Source organism: Mesocricetus auratus, unplaced genomic scaffold (genome assembly GCF_017639785.1).
Source record: "Mesocricetus auratus isolate SY011 unplaced genomic scaffold, BCM_Maur_2.0 Super-Scaffold_100035, whole genome shotgun sequence".
Lineage (NCBI taxonomy): Eukaryota > Metazoa > Chordata > Mammalia > Rodentia > Cricetidae > Mesocricetus > Mesocricetus auratus.
In genome coordinates this window covers 13183022-13192118 of record NW_024429214.1, presented here as the reverse complement: position 1 = coordinate 13192118, position 9097 = coordinate 13183022, and positions in this window count along the sequence as shown.

Genomic DNA, 9097 nt, shown 5'->3' with positions numbered 1-9097 from the left:
TGGTGCTGTCAGTCTGGTGCTGTCAGTCTGGTGCTGTCAGTCTGGTGCTGTCAGTCTGGTGCTGTCAGTCTGGTAACGGAGTTGAGCGCCGTTTTTAGATAAGCCGCTAGCGCGATGGGGTTGTCACAGTCAGTGGTTACTGCCCTACAGACTGTGCTAAAACAAAGAGATCTTAAAATTGCACCACGAACACTTCAAAATTTTGTGAAGGAGGTAGATAGAGTGGCACCATGGTATGCTTGTTCCGGGTCCCTCACTGTGGCCTCATGGAACAAGCTAGGTAAAGAACTAGACAGGAAGCATGCAGAAGGAGATCTCCACTTAGGTACCAAAGCCATTTGGAAGCTAGTTAAAAACTGCTTGGAGGATGAGGCCTGTCACCCTGCTATAATAGAAAGTCAGGGAACCTTAGAGGAAGTTCAGGATAGCATGTCAGAAACTGAACGGAGTGAGAGAATGGGAGCTCGCAAAAGGAAAGACATGTCTAAGAAAAAGGCCCTCCCCAAGAAGTTAAGAAAGGGGAGAGAAAGAAGGGAGTGATCATTCACCCCCTAACAAATCTAAGAAAAAGAAAAAGCCAGAATCTAGGCTATACCCTACGGTAGAGCTAGAAGCCTTGGAGCTAGATAATTCTGATTCTGACACTCTGTATTCTAGCGAAGAAGGTGGTCTAGAGGAGGAGGTGGCACGGTATGAGGAAGAAAGATATCACCCTGATAGACACCGGCCACTGAAAACAAAAATGAATGTGAGGCCACCGCCTATAAATCCGGCGGGCTCACGCCCCTCAGCGCCTCCGCAGTATGAGCTTCGGCTGAATACTGGTACTGACTCCTTTTTACCTTTAGAGGAATGGAGAAAAATACAAGTAGCTTTTCCAGTATTCGAGAATGCGGAAGGCGGAAGAGTACATACTCCCGTAGATTACAATCAAATCAAAGAATTGGCCGAATCCGTTCGTAATTATGGGGTCAATGCTAACTTTACCACAATACAGGTGGAAAGGCTTGCTAATTTTGCCATGACTCCCACTGACTGGCAGACGACAGTGAAAGCAGTGCTTCCCAACATGGGACAATACATGGAATGGAAGGCTCTCTGGTATGATGCAGCCCAGGCACAAGCTAGAGTTAATGCCACGGCTGAAGATGAGAATCACAGGCAGTGGACATTTGAAATGCTGACAGGTCAGGGTCAACATGCCCTTAATCAAACCAACTACATCTGGGGTGTCTATGGTCAGGTGTCGGCCGCCGCTATTAAAGCATGGAAGGCCCTCACAAAAAGGGGAGAGTCCAGTGGACACCTTACAAAGATTGTCCAAGGACCCCAAGAGCCATTTTCAGACTTTGTGGCCAGAATGACAGAGGCCGCCAGTCGCATCTTTGGTGATTCAGAACAAGCTATGCCCCTGATTGAGCAACTTGTCTATGAACAAGCAACCCAGGAATGTCGAGCGGCTATCGCCCCTCGCAAAAGCAAAGGTTTACAAGATTGGCTCAGAGTGTGCAGGGAGCTGGGGGACCCCTAACCAATGCAGGACTAGCTGCCGCCATTTTACAAACGCACAGGTATAGAGATTTATCTAGTCGAAAAGCTTGTTTTAATTGTGGGAGAATGGGGCACCTTAAGAAAGATTGTCAAGCCCCTGAAAGAACAAGAGAATCGAAGCTTTGCCATCGTTGTGGTAAAGGTTATCATAGGGCTAGCGAATGCAGGTCAGTCCGGGATGAAAGGGAGGCTTCTGCCCCTATTGAAGAACCCAAGGTACCCCAATCAAAAAACGGGTCACGGGGCCCATGGTCCCAGGGCCCTCAGAAATATGGGAACCAATTTCAGAAAAGCAATCAAGAGGAAGTAGAGGTTTCCGAGGAACCCCCGGAATGGACTTGCGTGCCGCCTCCGACTTCTTACTCATGCCCCAAATGAATGTTCAACCGGTCCCAGTCCATTCCCCTGGACCTTTGCCCCCTGCCACCATTGGGCTTATTCTGGGCCGTGGCTCCTTAACTTTACAGGGACTCATTATATATCCTGGAATTGTTGACCCGTATCATAAAGAGGAGATTCAAGTTCTCTGTTCTAGCCCTCGGGGTGTATTTTCTATAAAGCAGGGAGATAGAATTGCACAACTGGTGTTGCTGCCCTCCCTCGGGGATGGAGAAACCTACACTTTACAAAAAAGGGCTATGGGATCTTCTGGAAGTGATTCAGCCTATCTGGCTATACCCCTAAATGAGAGACCTACAATAAAATTGTTAATTAATGGAAAAGAATTTGAAGGGATAATGGATACGGGAGCAGACAAAAGCATTATTTCACTCCATTGGTGGCCGAAGTCTTGGCCCACTGTTGTTTCATCTCATTCTCTACAAGGTCTTGGATACCAGTCCTCTCCTGCCATCAGTGCCTCAGCCTTAACCTGGCGGAATGCTGAGGGCAAACAGGGATGTTTTACCCCCTATGTGTTGCCACTCCCTGTAAATTTATGGGGACGGGATGTGTTACAAGCCATGGGCATGACCCTAACTAATGAATACTCCCCCAGGCATCAGCCATTATGGCAAAGATGGGGTATACAAAGGGTAGAGGCTTGGGTAGGCAAGAACAAGGCAGAATAAAACCCATTACGCAACACGGAAATCGGGGTAGAAAAGGACTGGGTTTTATTTAGGGGCCGTTGAGGCTTCACGACCCATACCATGGAAAACAGAGGAGCCGTTATGGGTCTCTCAATGGCCTCTATCCTCTGAAAAATTAGAGGCTGTCACAAGATTAGTGCAAGAACAGGAACGGCTGGGGCATCTAGAGCCTTCTACCTCCCCATGGAATACACCAATTTTTGTTATTAAGAAGAAATCTGGGAAGTGGAGATTACTCCATGACCTGCGGGCCATTAACAATCAGATACATCTTTTTGGCCCTGTTCAAAGAGGCCTTCCTTTGCTTTCTGCACTTCCTCAAGATTGGAAGCTTATTATTATAGATATTAAGGATTGTTTCTTCTCTATTCCACTTTACCCACGGGATAGACCAATGTTTGCCTTCACTATCCCTTCTCTTAATCATATGGAACCAGACAAGAGATTTCAGTGGAAGGTACTGCCGCAAGGCATGGCCAATAGCCCAACAAGATGTCAGCTGTATGTGCAGGAGGCTTTGGAGCCAATTAGGAAGCAATTTACATCTTTAATCGTTATCCATTATATGGACGATATTCTTATTTGTCACAAAGAGTTAGATGTTTTACAAAAGGCTTTCCCCATGCTGGTGGCTGAATTAAAACAGTGGGGATTAGAGATTGCCTCAGAAAACGTTCAAATTGCAGATACAGGGCTCTTTTTGGGCTCAATGATTACTCCCAAAAATATAGTTCCTCAGAAAATAGAAATTCGCAAAGACCACTTACAAACATTAAATGATTTTCAGAAACTTCTGGGAGATATAAATTGGTTGAGGCCCTTTTTAAAAATTCCATCTGCTGATCTAAAACCCCTCTTCGATCTCCTGGAGGGTGAGCCTCATATCTCCTCACCCAGAAAATTTACCCCTGCTGCCCACCGAGCCTTACAGATGGTGGAAGAGGCCTTACAGGAAGCACAATTACAACGTATTGAGGAGTCACTACCTTTTAATCTGTGTGTTTTTAAGACAGCTCAATTGCCAACTGCAGTCCTGTGGCAACATGGACCATTACTTTGGATTCATCCAAATGCTTCCCCTGCTAAGATTATTGACTGGTACCCTGATGCTGTTGCACAGCTCGCGCTTCGAGGAATAAAAGCAGCTGTTACACATTTTGGCAGGGATCCTGATTCCTTGATTGTGCCTTATACTGCTGCACAAGTTCAGACCTTGGCAGCCACATCTAGTGATTGGGCAGTTTTAGTTACTTCCTTTTCAGGACAAATTGATAATCATTTTCCAAAGCATCCAATTTTACAGTTTGCCCTAAACCAGGCTATAGTGTTTCCACAAGTGACAGCTAAAGACCCACTCCCAGATGGGACTGTGGTGTACACTGATGGATCAAAAACTGGTATGGGAGCTTATGTGGTCAAGGATAGGGTTATATCTAAACAATATAATGAAACTTCACCTCAAGTTGTAGAATGTCTGATAGTACTGGAGGTTCTTGAGGCTTTTCCAGGACCCCTCAATATTGTATCAGATTCCTCTTATGTGGTTAATGCAGTTAATCTCCTTGAGATAGCTGGAATAATAAGATCCTCCAGCAGAGTTGCTAACATCTTTCAAAAGATACAAGCTGCCTTGTTAAATAGGAGATTTCCTGTTTTCATTACCCATGTCCGAGCACATTCTGGACTCCCAGGTCCCATGTCCTTAGGGAATGACTTAGCGGACAAGGCTACAAAGCTGGTGGCCGCTGCCTTGTCTACCCATGCACAAGCAGCAAAAGAATTCCATAAGCGCTTTCATGTGACGGCTGAGACCTTGCGCCGTCGTTTTGCTCTATCCAGGAAAGAGGCTAGGGAAATTGTTACTCAATGCCAGAATTGCTGCGAATTCTTACCTACTCCCCACATGGGAATAAACCCACGTGGCATTAGACCATTGCAGATGTGGCAGATGGATGTTACTCATATTCCCTCTTTTGGAAGGCTTCAATATGTTCATGTTTCTGTTGACACCTGTTCTGGCGTAATGTTCGCCACACCCCTAACAGGGGAAAAGGCCTCATATGTGATTCAACATTGCCTTGAGGCCTGGAGTGCTTGGGGAAAACCCAGAATTTTAAAAACAGACAATGGACCAGCATATACCTCTCAAAAATTCCGACAGTTTTGTCGGCAAATGGATGTTACCCATCTAACTGGCCTACCTTATAACCCTCAAGGACAGGGCATTGTGGAACGTGCCCATCGTACACTCAAATCATATCTGATTAAACAAAAGGGAGTATTGAGGATGTTCTACCCTCGGTACCAAGAGTTGCTGTATCCATGGCACTTTTTACCCTTAATTTCTTGAACTCTGATGCCCAAGGCCACACTGCGGCCGATCGCCACAGTTTAGAGCCTGATAGGCCAAAAGAAATGGTAAAATGGAAAGATGTCTTGACTGATCTCTGGAAAGGCCCGGATCCTATTCTTATAAGATCCAGGGGAGCTGTGTGTGTTTTTCCACAGGAGGAAGAAAACCCCCTGTGGATCCCTGAAAGACTCACTCGAAGAGCTCCTTCACAACTCCAGAATAAGAAGGATGGAGGCCAAGTGGGTGATGAAGACTCTCCTACTCGGGATGATGGTTCCTAGTATGATGGGAGAGTTACGGTGGGCCATCATGTCTACCTTCCCCCTACCGATGCCAGTGATGCAGAATGCCCAGGTGTTCCCTAGATTTTTCACAACTAATAGAGAGTTGGGGCTTGCCTTTTTGCCTTTAGATCCTCAGATACAGAGTTTTCAGGATGAGAGAACCTTGTCATTGGTAGGAAGCTTGTGCTTTACTGTGATTTCTTCATTAAAGGATAATTTTATTCATATGGATCCAGAAAGATCTAATGCTAATCCTTTTGAATTAATGGAAGCTGTACTGATCTTTCTCCTTTCTTACTGATAGTGAGAAGGGACAGATTACTTTTGATTGGAAAGGGGCATTAGGCAACAGTCTGAGTGAGGGACAGAGCTATGGATCATCTGATTGGTCCTCCTCCAATGTTAAGTATACCCCTTTTAAGAGAATTAATTATTCAGCTGCCCTTTATTTGGGTTGTGAGTAATGATACCTTAGGTAAGAATCAGAAAGAAATAAATTGCTCTGCTTAGAATTGTTTTTATGCATTATGCTGGGATGCTATTAAGCACCCTTTTGCTTTGGTAATGCGCATGCCTCGATTTGTTCCAGTTCCTGTTGAGGTGCCAAGTAGTTTGAGTTTGTTTAGGGAAAAGCGAGATTTTTGGGATCTCTGCTATTATTGTGGGCCTGATAGCCACCGCCGCGGTTACTGCTTCGGTTACCGCCTCGGCCCTTGCACTTTCTGCCACTGTGCAGACAACTCAAACCATTAATGAACTATAGGCCACTGTGACCATGGTCCTAAATAAACAGGCCACTGCCAATTCTCAGATACAAGGAGGCCTGATGTTGGTAAACCAACAGATTAATTTGGTTCAGGAACAATTGGATATATTGTGGCAGATGGCCCAATTGGGATGTGAACAAAAGTTGCCTGGCCTTTGTGTCACTTCAGTACAATATGAGAATTTTACAAGAGCAGCTAACCTGTCACAAGCTCTGTCTCAACATTTATTACAGAATTGGACTTTTGAGTTTGAGCAGACACTCCGTGAGTTGAGAGTGGCGATCCTGCAAGTGAATTCCACGCGTCTGGATCTTTCTCTGATGGAAGGCCTCTCCTCCTGGATTTCATCTGCATTTTCTTATTTTAAGGAATGGGTGGGGGTAGGATCATTTAGCCTAGTTCTCTGCTGTGGAATAGTGTTGATGCTTTGGATGGTGTGTAAGCTCAGAGCCCAAACAAAAGAGACAAAGTGGTGGTGGCACAAGCACTTGCTGCCTTAGAACACGGAGCCTCCCTGACATTTGGTTAACCATGTTAAAGCAATAGGTCGCTGGCCTCCCGGCTCTTGCACCCCACGAGGCTAGTCTCATTGCACGGGATAGAGTGGGTAGGCTTCAGCAGCCCAAGGAGTTGCAAGGCTAAGCACTGCACAGGAGAGGTCTGCGGTATAACGACTTTCTCCTGGGAGATAAGTCATCTTGCATGAAGGTTCTATGTCATGATCTCCTTCCCCCAGAAAAACGACATCGGACTGGTCAGGGCTCTCTCTGGGGATAAGACCCTGGAGAGGAGCTTTGTACATGTTCCGAATTTGCACATGGGGATTTGACCTCTATCTCCACTCCAAAGTTGTGGGTGTCCTATTGCTTCAAAAATAAATGAATAGGGGAGATGTGAGGAGCCGCCCTCGCTATCGCTATTGCCGTTAGAAGATGGCGCTGACATCTGCTGTCAGTTGGAGTTAACCGTTAGAAGATGGCGCTGACATCTGCTGTCAGTTGGAGTTAACCGTTTAAGCTGTGCCTCTCCCGTGGCGTCATCTGGGGTGATGTGCAAACCACCAATCCCGGCTCTACACGTCTCACTCGGAGCTCCTAGGCTTATATAAGGGGCTGGGTTTCTTAGCTTGGGGTCTCCCTCTAAGAAGCTGATCATCTATCTCTCAAGATGCATTAAAGCTTTACTGCAGAAGGATCCGAGTGTTCTGCGTCGTTCTTGCTGGCGAGACGGTAGCGCGGGACATTTTGTCTTTGTTTCCATTCTGCTAGCCTGTGTCATTTTATAGCAAAATAAATATTTTATTTTATTTTTGGTTTTTACGAGACAGGGTTTCTCTGTATTGTTTTGGAGGCTATTAGTCCACCACGGCCTCGAACTCACAGAGATCTGCCTGCCTCTGACTCCCGAGTACTGGGATTAAAGGTATGTGCCACCACCGCCCGGCTAAATCTTTATTTTAAAGGGAGACTAATGATCATTGAATGTTAATTCTTGTTTGTTTTTGATTCGTTGTTGTTGGTGTTATTTTTTGAGTGTTTACCCCACTTTTGGCTTTTGGTAATGTTGTATTATCTACTGTTTAAGTTTTTGTGATTACAGTTACCTTCCTCAGTTTGAATTCTTTTTCTAGTACTTTCTGTAGGGCTGGGTTACTGGATATGTATTGTTTAAATCTGGTTTTGATATAGAATATCTTGTTTTTTCCTTCCATAGTGATTGGAAGATTTGCTGGTTATAGTAGTCGGTGCTGGCATCCCTAGTCTATAAGTTTTGGGAGGATATCTATCCAAGACCTTCTGGCTTTCAGAGTTTCTCCATGGAGAAAAGGCCTTTATATGTTCCTTGGCCTTTTTCTTTTGCAGCTCTTAATATTCTTTCTTTATTATGTATGTTTCAGGTTTTTATTATTATGTGGTCAGGGGACTTTTTGTGGTCCATTCTATTTGGTTTTCTGTAGGATTATTGTACTTTGGCAAGCCTTTCTTTATATTGGGAAGTTTCTTCTATGATTTTGCCGTATATGGAATGTGGATTCTCAAGACTAGCTGAGTAAGGATTTGGCAGTGAAAAACAGAAACAAACACAGAGGCAGTTTGAATCTGAGTATATTTTTTCAGTACTCAATCAGGTGTTTTTATACAAGAGAGACAGGTATCACAATTCTAAAAATGAGTCCAGTGATGCAACCGAAACGAACAATTATCATAATTATCTGACACAAAAGAAACAAAATATATCAGGTATTTGATTTCCTGGTTGTTTTAAAGGATCAATTACAAATGAAATAGGTAATATAAGAAAATCACTTATACTTAATGACAAACTTCAGGAGCAAGTTTTAAAGGTCTTTAAAGGTAGTAAATTATCTAACGTCTAACTTCTATCTTATTAAAATTCGTCAAATCCAATTTAAAACTGTAGTAAAACAATACTTTCTACAACACAATGTCATCTGCACATTCATATCTATACATGCTTATATTGTTGGGAAGATATTCTATCATCTATTGTTTTGTAAAGGTCTTGGAGAGATCTGGGATAAAAGGAACATACATAATAATAATGAAAGCTATATACAGCAAACAAACAGCCAGCATCAAACTAAATGGACAGAAACTCAACGCAATTCCTCTAAAATCTTGAACAAAACAAGGCTGTCCACGCTCTCCATACCTTATCAATATTGTACTTGAAGTTCTAGCCAGAGCAATATGACAACAAAAGGGGATCAAGGGGATACAAATTTGAAAGGTAGAGGTCAAACTTTCACTATTTCCACATGATATGTTAGTTTATATAAATGACCCAAAAAACTCTACAAGGGAACACTTACAGCTGATTAACACCTTCAGAAAACTGGCAGGCTACAAGATCAACTGAAGAAATTCAGTAGCCCTACTATATACAGATGATAAACCGGCTGAGAAGGAAATAGGAGAAACATCATCCTTTACAATTGCCACAAACAACATAAAATGCTGAGGGGCAATGGTGAACAAACAAGTGAAAGACCTGTATCACAAGAACATTGATTCTTTAAAGAAAGAAATT